This window comes from Acinonyx jubatus, chromosome X, assembly GCF_027475565.1.
Source record: "Acinonyx jubatus isolate Ajub_Pintada_27869175 chromosome X, VMU_Ajub_asm_v1.0, whole genome shotgun sequence".
In the NCBI taxonomy this organism is placed as follows: Eukaryota; Metazoa; Chordata; class Mammalia; order Carnivora; family Felidae; genus Acinonyx; species Acinonyx jubatus.
The window spans coordinates 88,773,061-88,785,279 of NC_069389.1; the positions used below are offsets into that span (position 1 = coordinate 88,773,061).

Here is a 12,219-nt window from a genome sequence, read left to right on the forward strand (position 1 = left end):
GGTCAAGTGCACAAACTCAGCTGCAGAACACCAGGGCATAAAAAGAGAGCCCTTCGTCCAGTGCCAACTCACTGCCCATCCATTGTCCCCAACATCCCTCACACCTTAGCAGTGATGCCCCCTCAATAGCCCAATTAACCTTCTCGAACTGCAGGACGGGGTGTTGCAAGCAGGTCCTTCTCCCTCGTGAACATATGTAGTTGTCTAGTAGGGAATTGCCAAAATTGCCAACATGCCGATTCCTGGGCCCCACTTCAGACCTACAAAAAACCGATGCTGCGGGGATGGGAGACTCGAGAATCTACGTTGTTTAATAAGTTTCTGTGGATGATCTTGATGCGGGTGGTTGTCAACCACACTTTTGGAAACACTAATTCTTGGATTCAACCTGCTAGCTCAGATGTATTCAGCAGTCCAAAGTAGCAGACCAGCATCTCTGCCTCGTCCCTATCTGTCCTTATCTTCCCATGGCCACCCCTCCCTTCCATCCCTGTGTTGACGGGATGGTAGGAAGTAGGTATAGTTTGTACACCCCCAAAGAAAATGTCATTAGGTCACCCAGCATTATGCACAAAGCTGGCTTATCAGGCTACTATGGAGAGAATCACAGGGTGGGGGAAGGTGGGACAGAGGCAGAATTAATAACTGACAGTCTCCACCTTTCTTAATGTGTGCACAACACAGCCAAAGAGATAAATAGTGGCGGGGAAGATATTTGGTGGTCACTGAGGCTTGGTACTCTCTGGTTTTTCTTTTTTGGGGAGGCGGGGTGGGGGAAGCTGATAGTGTTTATTTAACACTGAAGAAATTGTTATTTATTGTTTAAATTTTTTATTATCTTTATTAAAAAAATTTTAAGCTTATTTATTTATTTTGAGAGGGAGGGAGAGAGAAGAAGAATCCCAAGCAGGCCCCTCACTGTCAGCACAGAGCCTGACATGGAGCTCGAACTCACAAACCGTGAGATCATGACCTGAGCTGAAGTCAGATGCTTAACTGACTGAGCCACCCAGGCGCCCCTATTTAAACATTGCAAAACTTCTTATTTTTCTTTTGGTTTTATTGAGATATAATTGGCATGTAGCACTGTATAAGATCTTTTTTCTTTTCTTTTTGAGAGAGAGAGCATGCACGGGGGTGGGGAGAAGAGCAGAGACACTTTCAAGCATGCTCCACAGCCCAGCACCCCACCAGTGGGGCTCGATCTCACTTCTGTGAGATCATGACCTGAGCCAAAATCAAGAGTCAGACACTCAATCGACTGAGCCACCCAGGCGCCCCTAGCACCCTACAAGATTAAGGTGTACAACAGAATGACTTGACTTACATATACTTATCACAATACCTTTAATTGATATCCTTATAAAGATACAAAAAAAGAAAAAAAATGCTTTTTTCCTTGTGATAAGAACCTGTAGGGTCTACTGTCTTAGCAATTTTCAGTATAAACCATCCAGTAGTGTTAACTATAGTCCTCGTGTTGTTACGTTACATCCCCAGTACTTATTATCTTAGAACTGGAAGTTTGTGCCTTTTGACCACCTTCTTCCAATTTCCTTTCCCGTGACCACAAATCTGATCTCTTTTTCTATGAGTCCTTTTTTTAGTTTAATTTTTAAGGTTCCATATAGAAATGAGATCATATGATATTTGTCTTTCTCTTCCTGACTTATTTCACTTTGAGTAATGCTTTCAAGGTCCATGCATGTTGCCTATCTAATGAGAAGGCAGCAGGCTGCCTGTACTGAGGACGATAATAGATGGAGAGGGGCGCCTGCGTGGCTCAGTCAGTTAAGCGTCTGACTCTTGATTTTGGCTCAGGTCATGCTCTCATGGTTCATGACTTCGAGCCCCATGTCGGGCTCTGTGCTGACATCTCAGAGCCTGGAACCTGCTTCCGATTCTGTGTCTCCCTCTTTCTCTGTCCCTCCCCCATTCATGCTCTGTCTCTCTCTGTCTCCCAAAAATAAATAAACTTTAAAAAAAACACTTAAAAAAATAAAAATGAATAAATAAATAAAAGTGGCAGAAAAACAGACAATCGCAAACTGACCTGGTGCATTAGGTCCCTGAGACTCCAGAAGGGTCTACTTTCCATCTTCTAAAAGGGTCCTTCCTGCAAGGTCTTCACAAACATCGCTGGGTTTTATTTAGAGACCATTTAGTATGTGGAACACAAGTGCAGTCATAAAAACAATGCAGGTCACAACGAAGTGTCGTTATGGTTCTCTCTCTGATTCCAAGGATCATGGCAGGAAAAGTGGCCAACAAATTGGAGGAGAAATCCCTCCTCTGTGGTCCACCTCTGACCCACTCTGCTGCCTTCAAAGAAACCGTCTACTTTCTGAGGTTCAGAATGACATTTGGGCGGTTTTAAGCCATTTAAGTTCTTGCAGAAACCAACCAGTGGGATTGCAGTCCTTTACTACCTTTTCTGTTGTCATCTTGCCAGTTTCGATTATTTTCCTCTTCTCTCTTTTTGTTTGTTTGTTTATCTATTTATTTATTTTCGGGACAGTGCAAGCAGGGGGAAGGGCAGTGAGAAAGGGACGGAGGATCTGAAGCAAGCTCTGTGCTGACAGGATGCCAGTGCAGAGCCCGGCTCGGGGCTCGAAGTCATGAACTGCGAGATCTTGACCGGAGCCAAAGTTGGAAGCTCAACCGACTGAGCCACCCAAACGCCCTGATTATTTTCGTTCTTGTCCTCCTTGTCCTACCACAAGGTGGGGTGGGGGTGTGGGGAAAAGAAACGAAAGGGGGGCTCAGGGTGACTGGGTGCTGGAAATTTAAAAATGTGGTTCTTTCCCAGTAGACACCTACCACTATCCGTTGTTAGGTGAGGAAGTGGGGCCTCAGTGGAGTAGCACACAGCATAGGAAAGTTCTGATTGAGGGACAGCAACATACAAGCCTCTGGGCATGTATATCACATGGATATGTATGTCACATATGTATGTCATATGTGTAGCATACGTATATCATAGTTGAGACTTGGAAAGAAGCCATGTTACTCTCTCTAGGCCTCCAGTTTATCACTGCAAAAAAATTATTCTTGTGGTATCTCAGGTCGTCCTCAAACAAAATCAGCTCGAACTGGCCTCTCAGGTCCTACTGAGCTCAAGTGATGGGAGAATTGTCCTCCCTACAGCCTAACAAGGGCTCCTGGCCGTCATGGGAGGGGGACTCCCTTCGTGCTTTCTGGAGCTCCTGTCTTCTCTACATAAGTGCTTTCTGGCTAGTGTCAAACACAATGGGCCAGAAAATAAAATGCCCAGTGTTTCACCTTTAGTTCGCCCCTGGGAAAGGGACTTCCGACAGACAGAACCTCACATTTGTCTAGGGCTTAATGCTTTTCCAAGCACTTTCCCATTTTCTCACTGGAGCCTCACCCCCCCCCCCCACACACACCCCCCCTGCCATTGGCAGTATGCTGCTTGTCATTTTGTACGTGGCCAGTGAGGTCTGCAGAGAGAAATGCAGAGAGGGCCAGTGAGGTCTGCAGAGAGAAACTTCCAGAGGGTCACACATCTAGTTGGTGGTAAAGCAGATCTAGAGTCTCAGTCTTCTGCCCCTTGCTTCCACCCACACGTGCCACTTACTTGGTTCGCTTACTCTCTGTGGGGATAACGCTTAGACAAGGATTCAGTGGGATGATGTCTGGAAACATCTTTTTTTTTTTTTTTTACTATTTTAAAAATATTTATTTATTTACTGGAAGAGAGCGTGAGCAGGGGAGAGGCAGAGATACAGAGAGAGAGAGAGAGAGAGAGAACCCCAAGCAGGCTTTTATTGCAGAGCCTGACGCGGGGCTCGATTCCATGAACCGTGAGATCATGACCTGAGCCGAAACCAAGAGTTGGACGCTTAGCCAACTGAGCCGCCCAGGTGCCCCTGGAACCACCTTTAGAATCCTGCTGTACCCCATCAGCATCAGAAGCTCCGGGTAGCCTGACCCTACTGTGTCCTCATTTCCTGCTTCTCAGTCTCCTGTTGGCTCTTCTGGGCCGTGGATGTGGGCTCACCAATACCCAATGAGCAAACATTCCTTGGGCCCTCTCTCACACCCCCAAATTAAGTTGCAGCTCAAGGCTTCACTTCTCCAAGAGTCTCCGTAGAATGACTGAAGATGTAACGACCGGGGTAAATGGAAAGGGGTTTGGGAAATTTTTTTTTTTTTCTGTTTGTGTGGGTTTTTTTTTTTTTTTCCTAGTCAGGAAATAGAGCTGGCTTATTCTCACCTGTCAGTTCTCAGCTCAACTATTACCTCCTCAAAGAGATGTGCCCTAGGGGCGCCTGGGTGGCTCAGTCGGTTGAGCATCTGGCTTCGGCTCAAGGTCACGATCTCAGTTTGTGAGTTTGAGTCCCTCATCCAGCTCTGTGCTGACAGCGTGGAGCCTGAAGCCTGCTTCGGCTTCTGTCTCTCTCTGCCGCCCTGCCCCTCCCCTGCTTGTGCTCTCTCTTTCTCTCTCAAAAATAAAATTAAAACATTAAAAAAAATTTAAAAAGAGACGTGCCCTCAACAACCAACGTAGAGTGAGCTTCTCTGGTCCTCCACCTCACAGCACCCTGCTGTGTCCTCTCACACCGATCCTCACAAACCACTTTCATGGGCTTGTCCCTATTTATTTGTTCTTAGGCTCCCACCATCAGTAATATATATTTTTCAAGTATATCATCTTTTTTGTTAAATTTTCCTTCATTTATTTTTGAGAGAGAGAGAGAGCGGGAGAGAGAAAGTGGGGGAGAGGCAGAGAGAGAGAGAGAGAGAGAGGGAGACACAGAATCCGAAGCAGGCTCCAGGCTCTTAGCTGTCAGGGCAGAGCCCGATGCAGGGCTCGAACTCATGAACTGCGAGATTGCGACCTGAGCCGAAGTTGGATGGTGGAAGAGAGAAGGGTGTCTTCTTGCGTCGTGGGCGTGGGAAAATCTACTTGTCTGTCCCCATCTGCCTCCCTTGTCAGGAGTCCACTTTTAACTTTCCAGGCCACGTTTCTATTTTCTGGATTGCTTCTTAACATCACTCGAGGAGTCACTGGGCTTGGGTTCACCCTGACCAAATTGCTTGCATAGGGCGGCCTCTCGAGTCCTCGTAGAAGGAATGAATTAATGCACGAGCAAACTTGCCACGTATCCTCGGTCAAATCTTGACCTTTGGAAGCCTGTTTCCTCACCTGTAACATGCGGATAATATTGCCGATGCTCACAGAATCCTTGTGAGGATCAAATAAGACAATATATGCAAATGTGCTTTGGGAATTATAGAGCACTGTGTGACTATAATTATGAAATCCATCATGTAGGCAGATTTCTTTTCAGTTAGATAATGCTCCTACCCATTGCCATAGAAATTTATTCATCTCCAAACGCCAAGCACTTGCAATGGATATAAATCCACATTATACATTTTTAAAAGCATGGTTGACACACTATAGATCAGAGACTTCCTCAAGCTTCTCCCTATCAATCAGTGAAAAAGTATGTATTGAGTACCTACTATGTGTCCCACATGTGACTAAGCACCAGGGGAATATAAAGAAAACCTAGAGCAGAGCCCCTGTCTTCACAGAGCCTCAGTCCACAAAGGTAGGAAAGAGATATATATTGATACAATTAGAAGAGTGGGCAAAAAACGTCCTGCAGCCTTAATCTGACTTGCCACTTGATTTTGAACAGCCTGAGATCTAAGAATGGTTGTTACATTTCTAAGTGATTGAAAAAAAAACCCATCAAAAGTAGAATAATATTTTTTACACAAAAATTACATGAATTTCAAATTTCAGCGCCCATAAATAAAGTTTTATTGGCGCACAGTCATGCCCATTTGTTTATGTATTTCTATGGCTTCTTTTGTGTTAAAGTTTTTTTTTTTTTTAAATTTTAGGGAGAGCACAGGAACCAGAGAGAGGGGCAGAAGGAGAGAGACAATCGGAAGCAGGCTCTATACTCTGCACAGGGCCCAACGCAGGGCTGTGGGCTCGATCCCATTGACCCTGGGATCATGATCTGAGCCAAAATCCAGAGTCGGACACTTAACCAACTGAGCCGCCAAGGAACCCCTTCTTTTGTGTTATAATAGTAGAATGGGATAGTTGTGACAAAGATCTTAGATCTTAGGTTTCTACAAAACCTAAAATATTCACTATTTGCCCCTTTATAGAAAAAAAATTGGCCAACCTCTGTACTAGAGGACAAGAAACTTAGCTTTCGTCAGCTTTGTCAGTTGCCCGTCTTCACACTTTGAAATATTTTGTCATATGCGTTAGGAATTCCTGAATTTGCTCATTGTGTCAGTAGATATGAAGTGAGAGCCTACTATGTGTCAGACACCGTATCCTGGTTAAGGACAGAAGGACTCTAGCAGAAAGTATTTTGCATTAGTTTTCCTGTATGAGGGAGACACAGAATCCAAAGCAGGCTCCAGGCTCTGAGCTGTCAGCACAGAGCCCTATGTGGGGCTTGAACTCATGGACTCCGAGATCATGACCGGAGCTGAAGTCAGACACTCAACTGACTAAGCCACCCAGGTGCCCCTTAAGAGCAGCTTTGAGGGGCGCCTGAATGGCTCAGTTAAGCGTCAGACTCTTTCTTTTAATTTTTGAAGTTTACTTATTTTGACACATGAAGAGAGAGCACACGAATGAAGGAGGGGCAGAGAGAGAGGGAGAGAGAGAAAGTCCCGAGCAGGCTCTGCACTGTCAGATGCGGGACTTGATCCCACAAACTGAAAACATGACCTGAGCCAAAACCAAGAATTGCATGCCTAACTAACTGAGCCACCCAGGTGCCCCCCAAGTGTCAGACTCTTGATTTGAGATTGAGCCCCTGTCAGGCTCTGTGCTGAACCTGCTTGAGATTCTCTCTCTCCTTCTACCTCTGCGCACCCCCCTCAAAAAAAAAAAAAAGGAGCAGCTTTGAGACGAATATATTTGTCATAAACCTTTTGTGATTATCTCACAAATTTATAGGCGCAGGTACTTGTATATAAGTCCAAACGCCCAGGGAACATTGGGAAAGAGAACAGAGGAAAAAGCAAAATCCTGTGACAGAAGAAAGGAGGTTAAGAAGGAAATACAATTACCCTTTCTCCTCTTTTTTACTCTATTTTTCTCTTTCAAACAAACACAGATTTGCTTTGACAGCTGATGTAATGTCATTTTGCTGTCAGGCCTCAAGTGAAAGGCAGAGTAATGCGGTGGGTCGTTACCTCTGATGCTCCTTCTGGGAATTTTGACTTCTGTGTTGTATCCAAAGGACACGTCCTTGCCTATGCCGTCTCACATGGAGCCAGGCTACAACACAGGGCTCTGGTGACCACAGGAAGAGCAAGGCCTTATTAATCTTAATAACTCAGAGCTCACATTTCGTTTCTGGACCTCAAGCTGCTCAGAAATTATAGAACATTTGTATCATTTAGTTTTCCAGTCAACGGATTCCTGGTGTCCAGAACACTAATAATGGGAATAGGCAGAATCCAAGAAGAATCCCACTCCCCAGTGAGGAACTTTGGGCCAAGGGCATTTGACTTGTCCACAAAGATTATCTGTAGCCTGTGCAGAGAACATTCAGAGACCAGTCCATAGGAAGGCCAGGTCTTCCACAAGGAACAATTCCTCCTGAGTCTCAGCTCAGAAATCTTTTGAAATGCAAACACAGTCATTTTTATGGACACAGATCGTCCACTGATAGCTATTATTTCACAGAGCAACTGAAGGCACCTTGGGCTTGGGGACTGTTGCCCAGAGCCGATCCTTTGCCAAGCTGTGATGATGGTGACATTTTCCTTCTGTGCCTCCAATCTTCCTCTCTCTCTCTTTTTTGTTTTTGTTGGTGTCCCTTCCCCAGTCTTCATCAGTTACATGTCCCTCATGGTCTCTCTTACTTGCTTGGCCCCATATGAAAACCTGATCTCAGTAAGGGATTGGACTCATTTACACCGAGTCACAAGTGATGTGCTAACAGCTTAAAACATATTTGCATGATAACTGGGGACAGGTCTTAAGGTGACGGGTTTCTGGGTGCCCCTGGGAGGATGTCTGTGAATCCTCTGAGATTTTATGCTAAAATTTACCATGTCTGCTCACATGAACATTTTTCTTGTCCATGTTTGACAGATTATCAAAGCAATCCATGACCCCAAAAAAGGTTAAGGGCAGTCTCAAGGTAAAGACATGAATTTCAAATAGTGAAATTTGAAACCGTGGGTCAATGACTGTAGACCCCGTAAGAACAGGGACTGTATCTGTCTTCACCTGTCACCCTGTTGTATCCCCGATGACAAGAATGTAGTGTAGTCTGTTGTAGTGTCTCAATAAATATTTGTTAAATTTACTTATTTATCCATCTATGAGATATTTACTGTTGGGGCGCCTGAGTGGCTCAGTTGGTTAAGCGTCCGACTTTAGCTCAGGTCGTGATCTCGCAGTTCGTGAGTTGGAGCCCCCCTTTGGGCTCTGTGCTGACAGCTCAGAGCCTGGAGCCTGCTTTGGATTCTGTGTCTCCCTCTCTCTCTGCCCCTCCCCACTCAGGCTCACTCTTTCTCTCTCTCAAAAGAAGTAAACATTACATTTTTTTAAAAAGAGGTATTTATTGCTAGGTGAATGGGTCAAAGAGTAGAGGACACCAGCCAGCAGGTGGATAGAGGTATTCTTTGGGCGTGAAGCCCTTCTTGTCACTTGCATCCTTGGTCTTGTTTCCATTTGAGTCACCCGAGATGAAGTATCCATGACAGTTACTGATGTTCCTGATGAACACCCAGGACAGGAGAATCTGGGATGCAGACATCTGCCCTGTTTGGTGGCCTTTTCGCACAGGGGAGTGAAACCCACTTCCCTTCACTGACTTCTTCCTATTCCCCCTGGCATCTTTGTGGGTGAGGGAAATCATCACCAGGTAGCAGCACGCATCAAAGGCTGCCGGGGGCTGTTGGAAGCAGAGCTGCAGCTCAGCGGGGACCTGCCAAAGCATACCCTCAGCATTTGAGGTGAAGAGCTCTCGTCCTCAGCAGGTGCGGGCTCTCGGACAGCTTGCGGACCAAACCATGAGCGGGCCTTGATGCAGAATGACCGAGGAATGCATTTCCGGGTTAGACCACGGAGGGTAGGGGGCGCCAGCCCAGGCTAGATGCGGAGGATATGAAACGTCATCCTCTGGTGCCCCCTGCAGCGCTAGTGGAGTCAAGGCTCCTCTCTCCTCCCGTGAAGCTGGAGGGTGGATAGTCTGCTTGCTTGTGTGGATACACTTTTCAAGGGAGGCTCTCCGCATGCAAAAGCTGACTGGGAAGGAAGACCCCTGAAAAGTCCCAAGGCTGGATGTGTAAGTTGAATGAGGAATTCTTGTCGTGCAAATGAGCTGGGTAGAGCCCAACTTTTTTACCTTCTGTGGGTGTGATACCTCAGGTGGGCTGTGTGCTTGTTCAGTGAGGAGGTTGGGAGTATTAAAAGGCAGAGCTAAGAAGAAACTGGAAGTTTGAAGTGCTCACGGGCACACTAAAGCAGAAGAAGAAGGAAAAGAGAGCTACTGGGCGTGTGTGTGTGTGTGTGTGTGTGTGTGTGTGTGTGTGTGTTGGGGGTGGGGGCAAGGAATCTCCGCTCAGGGAAATGGAGGGCACTTAGTCTCTAGAACTAAGGGAAAGACTCCTTACAGTCTGGTTAGAACTCAAAAGACGGAGTCAGTGAACCGAGTGGGAGGATAAAGCTGAGGGAGGGGCGCCTGGGTGGCGCAGTCGGTTAAGCGTCCAACTTCAGCCAGGTCAAGATCTCGCAGTCCGTGAGTTCGAGCCCCGCGTCAGGCTCTGGGCTGATGGCTCAGAGCCTGGAGCCTGTTTCCGATTCTGTGTCTCCCTCTCTCTCTGCCCCTCCCCCGTTCATGCTCTGTCTCTCTCTGTCCCAAAAATAAATAAAAAACGTTAAAAAAAATTAAAAAAAATAAAAAGCTGAGGGAGACGGAGGTTGGGGGTGGGGTGGGGTGGGGGCCATGTGTCAGGGTCTGGGAGATTGGAACGCAGGTAGGAAAGAAGTAGGTACAGTACTGTGATTGTTTGGGGTTAGACACACCTGCCAGTGCCCTTACTGAGAGTGTGCTCTGGGGTAAGTCACTTTGATCTCTGTGCCTCAGTTTCCTCACCTATAAAATGGAATTAATAATAGTCGCTGCTTCATATGGTTGTTGTAAAAATTTAACGAGGAAATATGTATGAAAAGTGCTTCGTGTGGTGTCTTGCACATAGTAAGTGCTCACTAAATGGGAGTTAATATTTTTTATTTTTTATATTAAATATAAATATAATTTATAATATAATATAATAAATATATTTAATAATATATATTTCTATATAATTTTATTATATATATTTACATATATATTTATATATAAATTTATATATAATATATAAATTTATATATATAATATACAAATTTTAATATATTTATATATAAATATATATAAATTTTTATATATTTATATATAATATATAAATTTATATATATAATATATAAATTTATATATATTTATATATATAATATATAAATTTATATATATTTATATATAATATACAAATTTTAATATATTTATATATATGATATATAAATTTATCTATATTTATATATATAATATATATATAATTTTATTTTATTTTATTTTATTTTTTATTTTTTTTATTTTTAAAAAATTTTTTTTTTTAATGTTTGTTTATTTTTGAGAGAGAGAGAGAGTGCAAGCAAGGGATGGGCAGAGAGAAAGGGGGACAGAGGATACAAAGCAGGCTCTGCACTGACAGCAGAGAGCCCGATTCGGGGCTCGAACTCAAAAACCACAAGATCATGACCTGAGCCAAAGTCGGACGCTTAACTGACCCAGGCACCCAAGTGTCCTGGTAGTTATTATTGATGGTAGTTATAATGATAATAGATTGGAAACAGTTGAGCGCCTGTAAGATTTAATAAAGGCTGTTTATATGCTAGATACTCATTGCATTCTTATTACCGACTTCTCTAAGCCTTAGGGGACTGAGAAAGAGCTCAGCTCGGGCCCAGAGATAGAGGGAAAGGGCTTGTCAAAGGTAAGGTCCACATAAGGCAAGGCAGTTAGCCCAGGGTGCTGTGCCAAGCCAGGTAGACAGCAGTATGAAGGCTCAGAATGGGGATGTGAGAAGCCACAAGAGCAGACCTCATCTTTTAAAATTATTTTTCTAAAGGCAGACTCTGAACTTTTTCATCTAGCTCCTAGAGGTATGATTCCTCTATATGTTTCTTTTCATTGCTGGGGCATTTTCCCTATTGGCACCGGGAGAACATCATTTTCACTTGAAGATATTTTCATAGGAAATCAAAGAATAGGAGGCAGAAAAGAACAAGGCCAGCTCCTACACCCTTATTGCCTTCAGTAAACTCCAGGCTGATCCTTGCTGGTGTACAAACCATTTCCCCACCAGAAATGAGATCTGAAAGCTATCCCCACTTTTCTGTCTTTCCAAATTTGACCTTCAAATCTCAGCCCCATTTGTCCTTCCTAAATCAACCTCAGAACCACCGAATCAGATAGGTACTGATAGATTGGGGTACAGCCAGAGAAACTGAAATCCTGCTAGGTCTTTCAGACATAGAAAATTTAACACAGGGATTAGTATGCCGATGATGGACGAGATGAGAAGCCAGACAGGGGACAGTGAGGCAACTCAGAGGTTAGCAGCCACAGGAAGCCCCTCTTATCCCTAGACTTACAGGGACAACTGGGAGAGGTGGTGAGTGGTGTTACCAGAGTTCGAGGACTGGGGCTATCTGGTAGGAGCTAGAGCCAAGGTGGGGATGCCTCGCAGAAGCTGGGGTCAACGAGGGAGGGGATGCCTGGTGGTGGTGGAAGGTGAGCCCCATAGGAAATACAGCTGCTGCTGCTACAGGTACCCCCAAAGTGAAATATCCTCACTAGTCCCTTCTTCTTACCTTTGGGTTGGCCAAACCTACCCAGAAGCCAAAGGGCAATGGACCATGGAGAATGTAGTACCCTTGATACAGAGCAGAGCAGGAAATGGACAGAGAATGGATCTGAGAGTCAGAAGCAGATAAAAAGCCTAATCATCATCCTTATTTTGCAGAAGAGGTCCTCTGAGGCAGAAACAGTTCAGATTGCCCCAAACCACAGTAAATGGCAGTCCAGGTTTCAAATCCAGGCATCCGACTACTCCTGTGCCCATGCTCTCTGTAATCACTGCTATTTAAAAAAAAAT

The 12,219-nt window shown here is 44.6% G+C and overlaps 2 protein-coding genes across 2 annotated transcripts in view; one reads left to right on the plus strand and one right to left on the minus strand.

Moving 5' to 3' along the window:
• The window catches only part of TRPC5 (transient receptor potential cation channel subfamily C member 5), a 265,379-nt gene that overhangs the window by 14,054 nt on the left and 239,106 nt on the right, over positions 1–12,219 (minus strand). The window lies entirely within an intron of this gene.
• The window catches only part of TRPC5OS (TRPC5 opposite strand), a 73,352-nt gene continuing 70,304 nt past the window's right edge, over positions 9,172–12,219 (plus strand). Inside the window, exon 1 of the mRNA XM_053201576.1 lies at positions 9,172–9,311. The gene's annotated coding sequence lies outside the window, so the exon portion shown is untranslated. The remainder of the gene's footprint in view (positions 9,312–12,219) is intronic.